Consider the following 18359-nt stretch of genomic DNA (forward strand, 5'->3'; position numbering starts at 1 on the left):
CATTGCCTCTTATGTGAGGAAGTCATCTTGCAAGCCCTAAATAAGGGATTGAGGGGCGAACTCACAAGCCAAAGCAACATTTGTGAGTTGAACCATAGTCCTCCTCCTCCTCCACCTCCTGCCACACCTCCAACACCAGAGCCACAGCCTCAAAGGAAGCATCTAAGGAAGACCAGAGAGTGATGGCCTGGGTTCAGTATGGTCTGGCAAAAGACGCAGGCTGTTGTATGACCACAGCCTGGGGACCGATATGTCATCTGCTGCTGGACCTGATTGTGCTCACTATTATAAGGACTCCTCAGGCCACCAATTTTGACTGTAAAATAATTGATGTGTGCCCTGGGGTACAAAGGCTTCCCAAATTTCAGCAGTTTCTTCAGCGTTGCTTTCCTGTTTATTTTGTTATGACCAAGAATAAATTTATTTTTCAAAAATACTTGCCTATGTGTTTTACTTCAAAAAGGACAGTTTGTTTGTGAGTAGGCAGGTACATTTCAAATATACAAATTAACAAGGGACACCAACCTCCTTGAGGTAAAAAAAATACAAGATAATAATGGTGTTGTGGTAGCTTGACACACAAAACGAGAAATACTATGGAGAGCACTAGAAAAATTAAAAAAATGCAGATCTTGATAAAAAAAAAAAAAAAAAAAATTATTATGGAGATCTGATGAAAAATAAAAATAATATTATTCATGAGATCACGAGAAATTATAAAGAAACACTTTATGTGAATATAAGCAGCACACAACTTCATTCTTCTAGCATTCTAAAAAAAGAAGAGATTTCACTGCATTAAAAGATTTCAAAATTTGCAGCGTGACGAATGTGCTATGTCCATTACGAATGGTAGTTTTACCAGACCGAACGCTTCCGTCTCGTAATTTATTCTGAGCATGCTTGGCACTTTGGTCGGAATTGTACACACACGATTGGAATTTAGGCGAACGGATTTTGTTGTCGGAAAATTTGAGAACCAGATCTCAAATTTTGTGCGATGGAAATTCCGATGGAAACTGTCCAATGGAGCCTACACACGGTCGGAATTTCCGATAGCAAGCTCCGATCGCACATTTTACGTCAGAAAATCCGACCGTGTGTATGGGGCATATGTCCATAGTCTCTTGTAACATGTCCACAGTCTTTGACCATCTATTGCATCATGTCTGCAATCTCTGACCATCTCCTGTATTATGTCCACAGTCTCTAATAATCTCTTAAATCATGCCCATAGTCTTTGACTATATCCTGTTGTGTGTCTGCTGTCTCCAATATTGAATATTCTCTGAATTTTATGTGTGGTCCTTTGGTTGTGTCGAGAGCACACTTGAGGCCCCCACATCAAGAAAGTTGACCACCACTGTAATTAGATTCTCCACAATCTGGCCACACCTGCTAATTTATGTGGTGCACTGTGTGTGACAATTTATTACTGAAAATACTGAAATTTGTTTTCAAAAAGGTACATGTGTAGGTGGCTGGAATTTTGCATGGCTTTTCCTTGTTGCAGGCTCACAAGGGACTTTGCACACTGCTTTCAGAAAATGCCCTTGGTCACAGTACTGATTCTTGCCCTTTGTTCCTTCTCCCTGTATGCCAAGTTTCAAACAGAGACATATTGCTTGAAAGGAAACAGACTCTGCTCTGGTTTCTCAGTAACTGCATCACAATTAAAACATGCTCACTTAGAGCCCTTTCACACTGGGGCCACCCATGCGTTAGCGGTGCTTTACTGCTGTTTAAGCTATGCTTTTTGACTGCTAATGGGGCGCTTTTAACCCCTGCTAGTGGACGAAGAAGGGGTTAAAAACACTCGTGTTTCGGTGCTTCCGAATCGCTTTTCAGGCACTGCTCATTCAATGCAATGGGCAGGGGCGTGTCGGGAGCACTGTATACATAGTTGCCAACTGTCCCGGATTTCCCGGGACATTCCCAGGACTTGGACGCCATTCCCGAATTTGTGGTGTCCCAGTAAATGTCCCAAGAAATCCGGTTCTTCACGATTTTCGGCGCCGCCGCCGCTAGAGGTCCGCGGCTGGCGGAGACACTGTCTCCGCCGGCCGCCATTTTAATGAAGTTCAGGAAGACGGCTGGGGGGGCTAGACGGAGCTCCTGTGTCACCATACCAACCCTCCGCCCCACTCCACCTCGCCCCGCCTACCCCCCCGCCCTGCTGCCAGTCTGGTATGGAAAGGGGCGGGGGTTCTAGCCATGCTGCGGACACTAATAGGACACCTCTAAGGTAGGGGGGGGCGCACCGCTGTGGGACTCCTGATGTGAGGGGAGCTTCAACTGGGGACACACACCTGATGCAAGGGGGGCTCCACTGGGGACACCTGATGTGAGGGGGGGTCCGCCGGGGACACCTGATGTGAGGGGGGGCTCCACTGGGGACACACACCTGATGCAAGGGGGGCTCCACTGGGGACACCTGATGTGAGGGGGTCCGCCGGGGACACCTAATGTGAGGGGGGGCTCCACTGGGGACTCCTGATGTGAGGGGGGCTCCACTGGGGACACCTGATGTGAGGGGGGCTCCACTGGGGACACCCAATGTGAGGGGGGCTCCACTGGGGACACCTAATGTGAGGGGGAGCTCCACTGGGGACACCTGATGTGAGGGGGAGCCCCGCCGGGGACTCCTGATGTGAGGGGGGCTCCGCCAGGGACTCCTGATGTGTGGGGGAGCTCCGCCGGGGACACCTGATGTGAGGGGGGCTCCGCCGGGGACTCCTGATGTGAGGGGGCTCCGCTGGGGACTCCTGGTGTGAGGGGGGGCTCCGCCGGGGACTCCTGATGTGAGGGGGGCTCCGCCGGGGACTCCTGGTATGAGGGGGGCTCCGCCGGGGACTCCTGGTGTGAGGGGGGGCTCCGCCGGGGACTCCTGGTGTGTGGTGTGAGGGGGGGCTCTGCTGGGGACTCCTGGTGTGAGGGGGGGCTCCGCTGGGGACATCTGATGTAAGGGGGGCTCCGCTGGGGGCACCTGATGCAAGGACGGACTCTGCTGGGACATCTGACGCAAGGACGGACGGCTGGTGGCAGGCGACGTGGCTAGTGACACGCTCAGGGATCCCACTGATTCTGCATTATGGTGAGTTGAATGATTTCATTTTATATTACAATGTAATAATAGAAATAATGCACTTCAATCATCCTGACACCATAACAACCATGGTGCCGGGATGATTGAAGTGCTAACACCAGGTGTTTGGAGTATCTTTATCTGCTGATTGTTAAACTTTCTAGAATACACATATTTTTATTGTGTAGGATCTGGGGCTGCTGTCCTGTCATTTCCCTCTAATCCCTCTCCCCCTCTCCCCCTCTCCCCCTCTCCCCCACTCTCCCTCTCCATCCCTCATTCATCTCAGACTCTAACCACACCCTCTTGAGCCACGCCCATTTAAGTCACGCCCACTATGTCGCGTAAACCACGCCGATTGTTCGCCGTGGCGCGCTTTACGCGTCACACTTGTATATTTTACCTAAGCCACGCCCACAAATGAATGCCCCGCCCCCTAATTATTGTGCGGCTCTGCCTACAGCCACAAAAGTGTCCCACTTTTTTTTTTTACAATATTGGCAACTATATGTATGCAGTACAGAGCACAGAACAAATAAGCACAGAACAAATAACAGGCAATGCAAATATTACAATTAACCACTTGACATCCGGCCATAGCCGAATGATGGCTACAGTGCGGATGTCAATTCCCGGGAGGCCGTCATATGACGGCCTTCCCTTTTCTTGCTCCCCGTGTGCGCTCACGAGCGCGCATCGGGGAAATTCTGTGTTGGCCATGTCCCTTGGACACAGCCAATCACAGATTGCTGTAAATGGCCAATCACAGCAGCCATTTACAGCGCGATCGTGATGACCAATGAGCGATGATCTCAAATGTAAACATATGAGATCATCTCTCATGGCCGGCTCTCTCTCCTCACACAGAGACAGCATGTGCGGAGAGAGAGAATCTGTCAGCGATCTGTGGGTTACAAAAACCTTTTTACTGTGCCTACAGTGCCAATCAGTACAGTGCCCCAACAGTACAGTGCCCATCAGTGCAATGCCCCATCAGTTCAGTGCCCACCTGTGCAAATCGGTGCCCACCTGTGCCAATCGGTGCCTACCTGTGCCAATCGGTGCCCACCTGTCTGCCATCGGTGATCAGTGTCCATTTGCACATCTTCACAATCAGTGCCCACCTGTTCCACCTCATCAGTGCCCACCTGTGCCACCTCATCAGTGCCCACCTGTGCCACCTCATCAGTGCCAATCAGTGCCCATCTGTGCTGCCTCAGTGCACATCTGTGCAATCAATCAGTGCACATCTGTGCCGCCTCATCAGTGCCCATCTGTGCCACCTCATCAGTGCCCATCTGTGCTGCTCCATCTGTGCCACCCCATCTGTGCCGCCTCATCTGTGCCCAGCTGTGCCACCTCATCTGTGCCACCTCATCAATGCACATCTGTTCTGCCTCAGTGCCCACCTGTGCCACCTCATCAATGCCCACCTGTGCCACCTCATCAGTGAGCACCTGTGCCACCTCATCAGTGCCCACCTGTGCCAATCAGTGCCCATCTGTTCCGCCTCATCAGTGCACATCTGTTCCACCACATCAGTGCACATCTGTTCCACCTCATCAGTGCCCACCTGTGCCACCTCATCAGTGCCCACCTGTGCCAATCAGTGCCCACCTGTGCCAATCAGTGCCCATCTGTGCCGCCTCATCAGTGCACATCTGTTCCACCTCATTAGTGCACATCTGTTCCACCTCATCAGTGCACATCTGTTCCGCCTCATCAGTGCCCACCTGTGCCGCCTCATCAGTGCACATCTGTTCCACCTCATCAGTGCACATCTGTTCCACCTCATCAGTGCCCCTCTGTGCCACCTCAGTGCCCATCTGTGCTCATCAGTGCCGCCTCATCAGTGCCCATCAATGCAGGCTTAGCACACACCTGTGTAGTCGCAACACCACCAGCAACCATGTCCAAAAGATGCTTTTCCGCTGAGGAGGCGCTCCAAATACTTTCCAAGGCTGACAAGAGCAACAGGGAGCTCTCTTTTTCAGATTCCCTTTCAGACTCCGATTCTGAGTCGGACATAAATTATGAGCCAGTCCTCAGTAGTGGAACACTGAGTGACTCAGAGGAGGAAGATATTCGGCCTGCCAAATGAAGGTGTTCTGGTGAGGAGACACTGGCATCCACCAGCACCGCAGTACCTCGGTAAGAAAGGCCCCAAGGACCCATGCCAGCCTTCCCTATGCCCTGCAGAACCCCTTGTGGCTTCCTCCTAATTCAGGAGAAGCCAACATTCCCCCTTTCACTGCCCAGCCAGGAGTCCAGGTGGTTTTTACCGAGGACATGCTATCAAATATTATGGCCCAGTGCAACCTTTATGCACAGCAATTTATTTTAAATAATCCAACGTCCTACTATGCCTGTCCCTGCGAGTGGAGAGACCTAACGGTGGAGGAGTTGAAGGCTTTTTTTAGGCCTCACATTTAATATGGGACTCACCAAAAAAAACACTTTGATCAACCCACCCCATCCACCACATGCCAGTATTCTCCAAGGTAATGCCCAGAAAAAGATACCTCATGATAATAAGGTTCCTTCATTTCAATGACAATACCCAGTGCCCTCCGCGAAATTACCCAAATTATAACAAGCTTTTCAAAATTTGGCCGCTTCTAAATTATTTTTCTGAAGTATTCCCCCAGCTGTTTACCCCGGACCAAAACATATGTGTGGATGAGTCCCTTGTTAAATTTAGTGGCAGGCTTAAAATAAAACAATGTATTCCCAGTAAAAGGGCCCGCTATGGGGTGAAGGTATACAAATTATGTGACCGAGTCACAGGGTACATGTATGCCTTCAAAGTGTACGAAGGGAAGGACACCCAGCTGCAACCCCCTAATTGCCCAGACTACTTGGGATCAAGCAGGAAAATTGTTTGGGACCTCATATACCCCCTACTGGAAAAAGGGTACAATTTATACGTAGACAACTTCTACACATCTCTGCCCCCGTTCCACAACCTTCACCGGAAGAAGACGCCAGCATGTGGCACCGTAGAAAAGAACCGGAAGGGCTTTCCTCAAAGTCTTGTCAATAAGAAATTGAGAAAAGGAGAAATGGCAAGTCTACGAAACAACGAGATTTTGGCAGTGAAGTGGAGGGACAAAAGAGATGTCTACATGTTGTCTTCAATCCACAATGATACCTTCATGGAAATCCCCAGAAGGAATGGCCCCATACAAAAACCTAAATGCATCTATGATTATAATTTGTTTATGGGGGGAGTCGACTTCAATGACCAAATGCTGGAACCATACCTTGCCACAAGACGGACATACCATAAGTATAAAAAAGTCGCCATTTATTTTCTTCAAGTGGCCATATACAATTCATATTTAATTTATCGTAACTCCACCCAAAACCCCAAACGCTTCCTTGGCTACCAGGAAGAAGTTTTCACTGCCCTTATATTCGAACAGCCCACCAGAAAATATCCGATCAGATGTTCTAAGTCGACTCTCCGAACGCCACTTTCCCGATAAAATCCCTCCCAAACCAACAGGCCAATGACGGCAAAAAAAATGTAAGGTGTGTACCAGAGCAGGATTCAGAAGAGACACATCTTTTTATTGTGCACAATTTCCTTCTGAACCAGGCCTCTGCATAGGTGAATGTTTTCGCCATTACAATACTTCAGTAAATTATTAGTGAAGTATGGTAAACGTAAGGCTCAGTTCCTGCAGTTTACCCTCACACCCCTTATGCCACTGCCTGCTCTGTAACTGACCCTGGCTTTTTATTCGACCACGCTTCTGTCTGCCGATTCTGTACATACCTCTGCCTGATCTGGAACTGACCCTGGCCTGTTATTCGACCATGCTTCTGCCTAACGATTCTGCACATACCTCTGCCTGATCTGGAACTGACCCTGGACTGTTATTCGACCATGCTTCTGCCTAACGATTCTGTACATACCTCTGCCTGATCTGGAACTGACCTTGAACTGTTTGACCATGTTTTTTGCCAGCCTCATGGACTGATCTTGTACCCTGCTACTGGACTAGTGGGATTCAACACAGGGGTCTCACATATGTGAGGGACTCCAGAATTGTTTTTCTGGATAAAGAAAACAATTTTTTTTGTTTTCTCAATCCTAGATTAGAGTCTGGAGGCTTCAAAGAGATTTGGGTGGAAGAAGCCTCTACCCCGTCCCCATTCTGTCCTGAACGAAGCCCTACTTCTGCCTGTAGGACTTACTGCCGTCATGCCTCTGCCTGTCACACTGACCACACCACATGGACCTGCCTACTACCAGGACCAATATTTTTGGCACTGCTGACAATATCTCTGCTTGCACTGACCCTGGACTTTATATGGACAGTAACCCTGCCTGCTGCCTGGACATTTGTGTTCGCCGTTGCTGACCAAGTCCCTGCCTGCTGCCTGGACCAGTGCTATCCTCCTGTGTACAACTGCGCTACTACAACCACAGGTAATCTTTTGTTTACGCTTTGCTCAGCATAATGTATTTTGAGGTATAATTCTTGGTATGTGCATGCTATGTGTCCCTGGAACACCTGACGATGTTCCTTGCATGTTGGATCTCTGTATGTGGCCAGGCTGTGTAGAAGTCTCACACATGTGGTATCGCCATACTCAGGAGGAGTAGCAGAATGTATTTTGAGGTGTCATTTTTGCTATCTAAATGCTATGTGTTGGAGATATCTTAAAAACGGACAACTTTGTGTAAAAAAAATGCGTTTTCATTTTTTTTCCACATTTTCCAAAAACTTCTGGAAAAAAATGAACTGTTCAAAAGACTCATTATGCCTCATAGATTATACGTTGGGGTGTTAGCATCCAAAATGGGGTCGTTTTGTGGGTAATTCCATTGTCCTGGTGCTCCAGGGCCTTCAAAAGTGTAATAGGTGGTTGAGAAATGTGATGTGTAATTTATGCTCCTAGAACACCTGATGGTGCTTCCTGCATGTTGGGCCTCTGTATGTGGCCAGGCAGTGAAAAAGTCACACACATGTGGTATCATAATACTCAGGAGGAGTAACAGAATGTATTTTGGAGTGTAATTTTTGCTATCTAAATACTATGTGTTGGAAATATCTTATAAACGGACAACTTTTGAAAAAGGTTGAGTAGCATTGCATAGCTGCAGGAGATAAATCCTTTATAAGTGGTGACCTCAAATAAGTAGTTACATACAGAGGTAGAATCCAAAGATCATTGGTCCACTTTCCTTTCAGCCTTGACTGCATGCTGTCAGCCCAAATTTTTGGCTGAATTCAGACCCGAAATGGACCAAAAGACGCACAGGACCCGGTGCAAATTCGCACCAGTGCCGCAGAGGAGATATGTGAACCGGCTCCATAGAGAGCCGGTCACAATCTCCTGCTATTACGAATTGCCTGCATCCAATTTGCACTAGTGTGACCGTAGCCTCAAGGTTTGTTGATTTTATATATTGGTTTGATTAATGGCGCCTAAGAAGTCACTTCTGTATGTTTACATATCTTGGGCTGTTGCTACTACAGTTTCAAGTCACGCTACTGTAAAAATCTTTAGTCCAGCTTCCTTCAAAAGTTCATTAAATCACAAGTCCTCCATTGCAATCATGATGATGGGCTCATAACACCAGACACAGGATGCTGTACTCTGGACATAGGACTCTGCACTTAGGACATTGGACTAAGGATGCTGGACCCTGGACTCAGGACATCCACGTGACCTGCATCTACAAGTGGTAGAGCCATATTTATTATCTTGGCTAACACTATTTTAAAGTGTTAAATATGAATACAAATGACTGCCAGCTGGCACCCTCCTCTTTAAGGGTACAGAGCAGCCACAATTTTTACTGTTGCGCTCATGTGCACTTTCCCTCCGTCTCTTTTTGCTTAAGGGTGCAAGACCCGTCATTTTTTTTTTTTTTACTGTTCTGCTCATGCACCCTCTTTTGCCTCCTCCATCTCAATGGCAGAGAACAGCCACTTGACTTTGGGCGCTCCTGTGCCCCTTTCCTCTTCCTTTTTAATCCTGTCATACCCCTAAAAATGGCTATGCAGCAGACTTTTGTATGCTATCCCTAGGACATTCTACAGACCTCTTGTTGCTGTGGAAGAAAACTTTTCCCCAAATCACCTCCACGCTCAATGTCTTCATGCTTGCTTTATTTAAACCCCATTTACACTTATTTGTAGCCAGTGCTACACCACAATGTCAAGTATACAGACCCACTATTTTGCCTAGGAGGCTATTTGCTTTCTCATAATGATAGGTCAACAGGTAAAAAGCCAACATGTTCCATTTTACTGTTATTTTGTGAGCTCATGATTTTATTATTACAATATATTTTTTTTACTATATGATTGCGACTATTTGACTTCGTGTATATGAAATCCCTCTGTTTTACATATGGCATTTGATCATCGCTTTTTTTTTTTTTTCAAAATTGTTTATTTGTAACAGGGAGTCAATTCACCAGGATACATATACGTTTAACAAGATACAGTTGTATTTACAATAATTTCAGTATAGGGTTACATGTATAAATCAAGGTTGTGTGTACTGAACAAAAGAGAGTGTATAGCACGTCTATAAGCTTGTGTGGTTTGTAAACGGCTATAGGTGTGGAGAATTTTTTTTTTTTTTTTTTTTAAAGTCATGTGTCATACGTATGATCCGCCTTTCCGTTTTCTCTATATAACCGTGCATCCTGTTTTGAGTCCAGGTGTTCCTGGGGATCGTAATCCTTACGTGAGTGCTTCCCTGTCAGTTTTGTTTTTTTCAAAGAAAGGGATAGTAAGTATTCTGAGAAGAAATAGAACATTAAGATTGGAAGGTGAGGTAACAAAGAGAGGGGAGGGAGGAGGAGTGGGGATGGGGATAGAGAGAGCATAGAAGGTCAGGGAGGAGGGGTGGGGGGGAGGGGGGAAAGAGGGAGGGGAGGGAGGTGATAGGGTTGATGACCCGCAGAGATGGGAGTGGACGTATTTTAGATATTTTCTAATTTTGGTCAACTAGTGAGGGATGCTGTCACCTGTCATCAGGGATTTTCCCTCCTCCGAATATTTAAAGATGTTCCAAAGTTGCCAGGTTTTGGTGTATTGCTCCTGTCTATCTTGGCTTGTGAGGATTAAGTCCTCCATCTGGTTTATCTCCTCAACCTTTTGGAGCCAAAAGGCTATAGATGGTGTTTGCGGGGTTTTCCAGAGGGATGGAATACAAGCCTTCGCAGCATCCAGTAGATGTCTTATGATAGATTTCTTGTATGACCGTGCTGGTATGTCAGTCGCATGAAGGAGAAAGTAAGCGGGGTCGTCAGGGACAATGCGATCGGTGAATTTTTGCACTATCTGGCGTACTTCTCTCCAAAAAGTCTGGATCCGAGAGCAGGTCCAGAAGATGTGGATGAGCGTGCCTCTTTCTTCCTGACATCTCCAACAGGCATCTGCCAAGGAGGGGAAGATTGATTTCAAAAGAGCAGGAGTTCTGTACCAATGTGTAAGGATTTTGTAATTGGTTTCCTGGATTTTGGTGCATATAGAGGATTTGTGGGTGAACATTAGTATTTGTTGTTTTTGACTAGTTGTGAAGCTACAATCTAGTTCTCTTTCCCATTTGTTGAGACTTTGCACTTGATAATCTCCCGCTGGGGTGATGAGTAGTTTGTACATGAGTGAGAGTGTGTGTGTGAGGTTCCCTGATTCCGAGCATAGGACCTCCATAGTTGTGAGAGTTTGATTAGCATCCTGTGGGGGCGGTAAGGAGCGTAAAAAGTGATGGAGTTGCATAGCTCTATAAAAATCAAGCCGGAATTGACCGTCTGAGTCGGTGAGCTCCGGGAGAGTCCTCCACCTCCCCATGATGCTAAAGTGAGAGGCCTGGAACAGTCCTACCTCTTTTAGGTTCAGGAAGATCCTATCTCGTATCCCTGGTTGGAATTGGGGGTTGCCAAGAATAGGTCTGAGCAGAGAGTTGCGTGAGAAGTGAGGGGAGTGATGTATCAGATGTGAACACACTCGGACTGTGTTGCCAATTAATGGGTGGCGTGTAATGTCCGTTGGAAGGGGGGTGTAGCACCACGGGGCTCTGGAAAGGGGGATCTCAGTCTGCGCCTGTTCGATTCTTGTCCACAGCTTGGTGTTAGTGTGGCGACACCAGTCTATAAGTCTACTCAGGTGGGATGCTCTATAGTAGTTTCGGAGGTCCGGCATTGCCAATCCCCCATTGAGTTTAGGTAGCGAGAGGATCCCCCGTTGTAGACGTGGTTTCTTCCCTGCCCATAGAAATTTTATAAAGGCAGTTCTTATCTGGTTAAAATAATCTACTGGGATGCGGATTGGGATGGCCTGTATGATATATATGAATTTGGGTAGTATCGACATTTTGAGGATGCTGCAACGGCCAAACCATGAGTGCAAACCACCATTCCATTTGTCTAGTAGCTGTTTGACCTTAATTAAAAGGGGTGGGAAATTGAGCTTAAATAGTTGGGAAAGATTTGGGGGTATGAGCGTACCCAGGTATTTCAGGGCCGTGGAGGACCATTTGAAATGGAAGCTGGATTGGAGGTGTGAGAGTTGTATTGTAGGGATCCCAATGCTCATCGCCTCAGATTTGCTGAAGTTAATTTTCAGGTTAGCTAGTTGGCCGTAGGTGTGAAACTCTTTCATTAGATTAGGGAGCGAGATGATGGGTTTTGTAAGGGAGAACAACAAGTCATCTGCGTAAGCAGAAACCTTGAATTGTTCTTTGTTGATTTCTACTCCTGCAATGTCGGGGTTTAGCCTGACATGGCATAGGAAGGGTTCCAAAGAGAGGGCGAAAAGTAGCGGCGATAGTGGGCAGCCCTGACGTGTCCCGTTGGTAATTGGAAAAGTTTTGGACAACACCCCATTGGTTCGAACTACCGCTGTTGGATTCAGGTAGGCTGCTGAAATCCAGTTTAACATTGTGTCTCCTAGGCCTATGTATCTCAATGTTGCGAACATGAATTGCCAATTAACTCGGTCGAAAGCCTTTTCGGCATCTGTCCCGAGGAACACACATGGGGTTTTGGTGTTGTTTGCTATGTGTATAAGGTTGAGTACTTTGGTCGTATTGTCCCGAGCCTCCCTGGTCGGGACAAAACCAACCTGATCTAAATGTATTAGCGCGGGGAGATGATGTTGTAGTCTTGTGGCAATGATCTTAGTAAACAGTTTCAGGTCTGTGTTTAGGAGGGAAATTGGGCGGTAAGATCCGCAGAGGCCTGGGTCTTTTCCTTCTTTCGGTATGACTGCAATTTGCGCTTGTAAGGTAGCTCTATGGAACATATTCCCTGTGCCTAGAGTGTTATAAAGTTTAACCATGTGTCCACCTAGGGAAGGTAGGAGAGACTTGTAATAGGCGGTGGTAAGGCCATCTGGGCCCGGGGCCTTGCCTGTTTTGGATCTTTTTAATGCAAGTTGTAGTTCGGGTAGGGTGATAGGGTCATCTAGGAGTGATTTAGCGTCTTCTGGAAGGGATGGCATGAGGGAGGTCTCTAAGTATTCTGTTATTTTCTCTGAGGAGATTTGCGTTTCAGTCAGGTTGTATAGGGATGAGTAATAGGATCCAAATTCCTGTGCTATTTGTTGGGGAATAGAAATTTTCTGACCTGTGTTTGACGTGATGTGTGGGATATATGTAGCGAGACGTTGTTCCCGGAGAGACTGAGCCAGCAGTCGACTGCATTTATTACCTGATTCATATATTTTCCGTCGGGTGATCTGCAGTGTCGCTTTTGCTTTATAACGTAAGAGGTCTGTGACCTGCCTGCGAACCAGGTCTAGTTCTGAACTCAATTGTTTCATGGGTGTTTGCTTATGGCGTGTCTCTAATGTTTCTAGCGTCTTGAATAGTGTTTCCAATTGTGCCGTTCTCTGCTGTTTGATGCGCGCGCCATGTTTGATAAGTATCCCCCTGATGACGGCTTTGTGGGCTTCCCAAACCAAACCCGTGTCACAGTCAGGGGTGTTATTGGAGGCGAAATAGTGACCTATTTCTTTAGTTACCTCACCTATAGTTACTGGGTCTTTCAAGAGACCCTCGTTCAGTCTCCATGGTGGTCTTTGAGTTCGCATGGTGTCCGAGAGAGCGTAACGGAGGGTTATCGGGGCATGGTCCGACCATGTGATTGACCCAATGGTGGTCTCTTCGATCGCTTGGAGCTGTTTGTGAGGAATTAGGAAGTAGTCAAGTCTAGAGTAGGACTGATGTGGTTTGGAGAAGAAGGTGTAGTCTCTCTCCCCTGCATGGAAGAGACGCCAGACGTCAATCAGTTGTAGGGAGTGTAATGTCGCGTTAATTCGTTTACGTAGGTCTCGAGAGGTCGAAGATACCCCATTGGAAGTGTCTTCTGACGGTGTGAGTGGAATGTTCAAGTCTCCTCCTATGATCAATTGTCCGTCGGAGAATTGGTGTAGTAGGTCTAGCTGTCGTTTTAGAAAAGTCTCCTGGTGTGTATTGGGGGCATACAAGTTGACCAGGGTAATTTTAACTTCACCTATCTTACCTCGTAGGAATAGGGATCTCCCCTCCTTGTCAAGCCTGACATCTATGTGTGTCCAAGGGACCCTTGCCGAGATCAGGACCGAAACCCCCCTTGATTTAGCTTCCTTGTATTTTGAGTGGTACGCAACCGGATAGTATCTATTCTGGAGGGTCGGCAAGGACCCCTCTCTGAGATGTGTTTCCTGTAGGAAAACAATATCAGCCCCTTTACGGCGCATATCCTGTAGCAACATCCGTCTTTTCTCAGGCGTGTTTAGGCCCTTTACATTTAAGGAGACTATGTTTAAGGAATCCATCTCTGCGGGTTGACTGGAGGGTGTGAAGGCTCGAGGTTTGGGACGGGGAGGGGAGGAAGGAGGGAAGAGGAGGAGGGGTAGGATAAGAGAGAGGGTGAAGAAAATAAAGAGAAAGGAGCTGGCACTAAGGTGTGCGGTTTAGTAAGTAAAATCTAGTGTAGCTCACTCGGCTAGTACACTCCTTCGACAGAAGGTCGTAAACGGAGCGCGCACCTAGTTGGGACGGTGTGAGGGCAGGGCCAAGCGAAGAGTCTCCGCGCCTCGCCATTCACACCCGACTATCTAGATTTGTCATATGAGAAAATAAAAACAATGAACCATGTCTGGCGGTAAGGCATACAATCAATCTAATGTAATAAGTTGTTATAGACCATTGGGCACATAAGACTAAGCAGATAAAGTTAAACATCAGTGAAAGAATCATAAGCACACTGGGGTAACAGTTGAACTGGACTAACAAATATCCCCTCTCCAACCTGGGTTACGGTGTCCCAAGGCCAAGCCCACGGCAGCATCACGGGACTATATGTGCCGAGAGCGCAGCCCCAAGACACCGCACCAGTGTATGTTGCCCAGGAAGGAATGACGTATAGTGAAACAAAAACAAAGTGATTTACAGAGCGGGCAACCTCCCAAGAAATAAAATGACAGTGTCTATGATAGAGTTGTAATGATTTTGAATAACGGAGCTAAAACAGAAAGGATACTCTCGTCTCCTTCCAAGGAGTTAAGTGAGGATCGGGTCTCTTTTAAGGGTAATGTTCCCTCATCCCCCAACTGACCAGTCAGTGGGTGTTCGGAAAGGGTGGTAACACTTAGTCCCGCTCACACGAGGCCGTGTTTTCCTGTATCCATTAACGCGGGGGGTTGTGAAAAGGTTCGTGTGGGGTGACCACTGAGTGTTCCTGCGTATGACGCTAGTCTTATTGAGTTCAAGGCTCAGTGGAACCCCTTAATGTGCCGGACAGAGTTCCCCCGACACGGCTGAGACTCCCAGGAGGGGCAGGTGAGAGAGCCCCCGCGCAGGACGGGAACAGTATCAGCGGGGTAAACTAAAAATGTGCTGGGATTGTTAAGCCCCCGGTGGTCTCTTAGATGTTTGAACATTCCCCTTGGGGGGGGTGAGTTAGGGGATCCGTGGGAGTAGGCCGTCAACATGGGCCTGGGAGCTGCCTTCTAAGACAGTGAGAGGTTGCGGCTGAGTGGTGACGGGCGGCCAAAGGCCTACTCACGTATGTCCCCTCCCGAGGCCGACCGGTTCCTGCGTCTGTTCCTCTGTTGTCTCGGTGGCAGGGGATCGCGCGGTCTCAGGAGTCCCGATCTTCCGGATGGGCGAGGAAGGAGTTGGAGCCAGTCTGGAACTTGGATCGGCTCCGCTTCCATGAACCTGAAGAGAGCTGGGAGGTCTTCCGGGCGCTGGAGAGAGAAGGAGCCCCTTGCTCCCCGGAACAGCACTGAGAAGGGGTAACCCCATCTGTAGGTGAGTCCCTGTTGTTTCGCCAGATCCAGAAGTGGGCGTAGGAGGGCTCTTCGTCTCAGGGTCGCTCTGGATAGATCCGGTAGGATCTTCGCGCGGGAGCCCTCTATTTCCACGTCTCCATGTTCCCAGGCCCTTCGGAGAATAGATTCCTTTTGCGTGTACCGGTGGAGCCTGCAGATCACGTCCCGGGGTCTTTCCGGGTCTTCAGATCTGGGGCCCAGGGCTCTATGGACTCTATCAAGCTCGATTTCCAACTGAGGGTCGTCCAATACTGTGCGGAAGATCCCCCGCACTGTCTCACCCAGATCCTCCTGGTGTGCTGTTTCTGGGATACCCCGGAGCCGCAAGTTGTTTCGGCGGCTGCGGTCTTCTACATCTTCCATATGTAGTTGCAGGGATATGGCGGCATCTCTCTGTTGGTCCCTAGCTTGCTCCAGAGCTGCCACTCTTTCTGTCAGTAGGGAGACCGAGGACTCTCCGGTAGACACACGTTCTGTCAGGCTCGATATTTCCCCCCTGACTTCTTGGATATCCCAGCGGTGCGTTTCCTCGAGCTTGAGAATCAGGGCCTCTATATCCGATCTGGTGGGGAGTGCCTGGAGCAGGCTTCTGATGTCATGGTCGATTAGGGCTGGTGTGGGTGGTTGTGGGGAAGACATCGTATATTGTTGAGGTTCTCCGTGAGAGTCTGCGGGGGGTTTCAGTGTAGGCTGTGAGTCGGGGGAGGGGTAGGCTTCAGTTTGTCTTGAGGCCCTCTGCTGTTCCCCGTGCGGGGAGCCTCGTGGCGCCGTAGCTTTAGTCCCGGGATACGAGCCTTGTAATTGTAGAAAATAGCGGCGTATCTCACCGGGGCTTTTGCCAGCGGGTGTCCCTCGGGTGGATGCTCTGGTCCTGTGTCGTTTGGCCGATTGCATGCCTCAGACAGGGTGTTATCAGTCGGGTGTTTCTGGACGAGGCCGGGAGCTCAGGGAGAATGCGTCCTCACTCAGCCATGTCCAGGCCACGCCCCTGATCATCGCTTTTAAGTGTGTGAGATATCCATCATGTGGGGTCCTCAGAATAATTTAGTTTTTATATTTTGAAATTTTTATAATTGTATGCAATATTCTATTAATTGACTATATTTTTTATCACTATTTATTTATATTATGAAGGTCATGTGTTATTTAATATGCTATTCTATTTTACTGGTTACTCTAGTTTACTTCATCTACATTACTTCATTTATTATATAAAAAAAATACCTGACAAAGTTGTTCTATGTGCAAAGGCAGAAAGGGAATATTAACTCTGCCTTGGGTTGAAGTTTACACTCACCTTAAAGTAGAAAGTTTTAGCCATCTGATTCCCATTTGCATTTCCCTTCACTTCTTGTCCCATAGCCAAAACAGAAAGTGAGAAGAAATCCGTGCAAATTAAGGGAACTTCTTGGGGTCCCCCAGGTCATCAGAACTAGTGTTCCTATTGGAAGATTTCCCCTCTTTTAGACCCCTTTCACACTGAAGCGCTTTTCAGGCTCTTTCACGCTAAAAAAAGCGCCTGAAAAACTTTCGAAAACCTATTTCCATTAAAATCAATGAATGCTTTCACACTGGGGCAGTGCGCTGGCAGGGCGGTGAAAAAACACCCCTCTCCATTGAAATTAATGGAAAGCTCTTCAAAAGCGCCTGAAAAGCTCTTCAAAAGAGCCTGAAAAGCTCTTCAAAAGCGCCCAGTGTTTTACTGGCAGTTTAGAAGCGCCTCAGTGTGAAAGCGGCCTTACTTTTCTGGGGACAACCCAAATCTGGATTTTCTTTTAGGCCCCTTTCACACTGGGGCGTTGGGTGCGTCGGCGGTAAAGCACCACTATTTTTAGCGACGATTTACAGTCAATTTTGCGGCGCTATTTGGCCGCTAGAGGGGCACTTTTACCCCCTGCTAGCAGCCGAGAAAGCGTTAAACCCACCGCAAAGCGCTGCTGCAGCAGCGCTATGACGGTGGTATAGCCGCGCTGTCCCATTGATTTCAATGGGCAGGAGCGGTGAAGGAGTGGGGTATACCTTCACCACTCCAAAGATGCTGCTTGCAGGAGTTTTTTTAACGTCCTGCAAGCGCACCGCAGGAGACACCTGAAGCTTTTTATAGATGTAGTAATTTAAACATTTTTTTGGATCATCTGAATAGTAGATTTTGAACAGGTTATTGGTAGATTTATCCTCTGATATTGTATTTATGTTGCTTAGTTTTCTTAGTCCAGATAAAGGGGGAGTTGAGAGTCTCTGAAACGTTATTTTTTTCAGTGGCAGTCCGTCCATAGGGGGCGCACAGGTGCCGCCCCCCCACAAGGCAGTCACAAAAAAAAAGGCCCTTTAAAAAAAAAAATAAATAAATAAAAAAGTTCCTTTAAGTGCACTATGTTCGGGTGCCATACACAGAGCACTATGGGAAGCGTGACGTCTATGCAATTACGTGATTGCAGACGAGACACTTCATTTGTGGGGTTTTGACCTGCTTTGTGATGCAATGCAGTGCCATGTTTTTGAGTGGCACCGCACTAGGACATGGGTGGTGCTTTTCCTCAGAGTTGCGGCATCACTTTCGGTTTCTCTGTGCTCGTGATAAACCGGAAGTGACGTCAGCAGCTCCGTGGAACGCACAGCCCGAGCTGAGTTTTGTTTTATTCAGAATCCGATTCCAGAATTTGTAAGGCAGCACACAGCCCTCCCTCCTCTCTACACTGACACCTCCATCCCAGCCTGGAGCACGGGCAGCTATGGTTGGGAGGCTAGCCTTGCAGGATTTCCCTTAGATGTTGGACATGAAGAAGAAGGGGGACAGGGTGCTGGACAGTTCAGACTCAGGACTCCCCCCAAGTCCCTGTCCCAGCAACTGGCTCCTCAGCTCAGCAACAGGAGACAAGTCCTCTGATCAGGAGGTGTTGGGACAGACAGTGTGGGTGATGAGTACAGTCCTTTCTATGTACTACAGGTCATTGGGCTGTCACATAAGAGCCTGTATAGATATA

The 18359-nt window shown here is 47.9% G+C and overlaps 1 long non-coding RNA gene across 1 annotated transcript in view; it reads left to right on the forward strand.

Annotated features, from left to right (window-relative positions):
- LOC141147719 (uncharacterized) overlaps positions 1–18359 on the forward strand; it is a 46301-nt gene that overhangs the window by 27454 nt on the left and 488 nt on the right. The gene's annotated exons all lie outside the window — the stretch shown is intronic.

The sequence above is a fragment of the Aquarana catesbeiana genome, linkage group LG06 (genome assembly GCF_042186555.1).
Source record: "Aquarana catesbeiana isolate 2022-GZ linkage group LG06, ASM4218655v1, whole genome shotgun sequence".
NCBI lineage: Eukaryota > Metazoa > Chordata > Amphibia > Anura > Ranidae > Aquarana > Aquarana catesbeiana.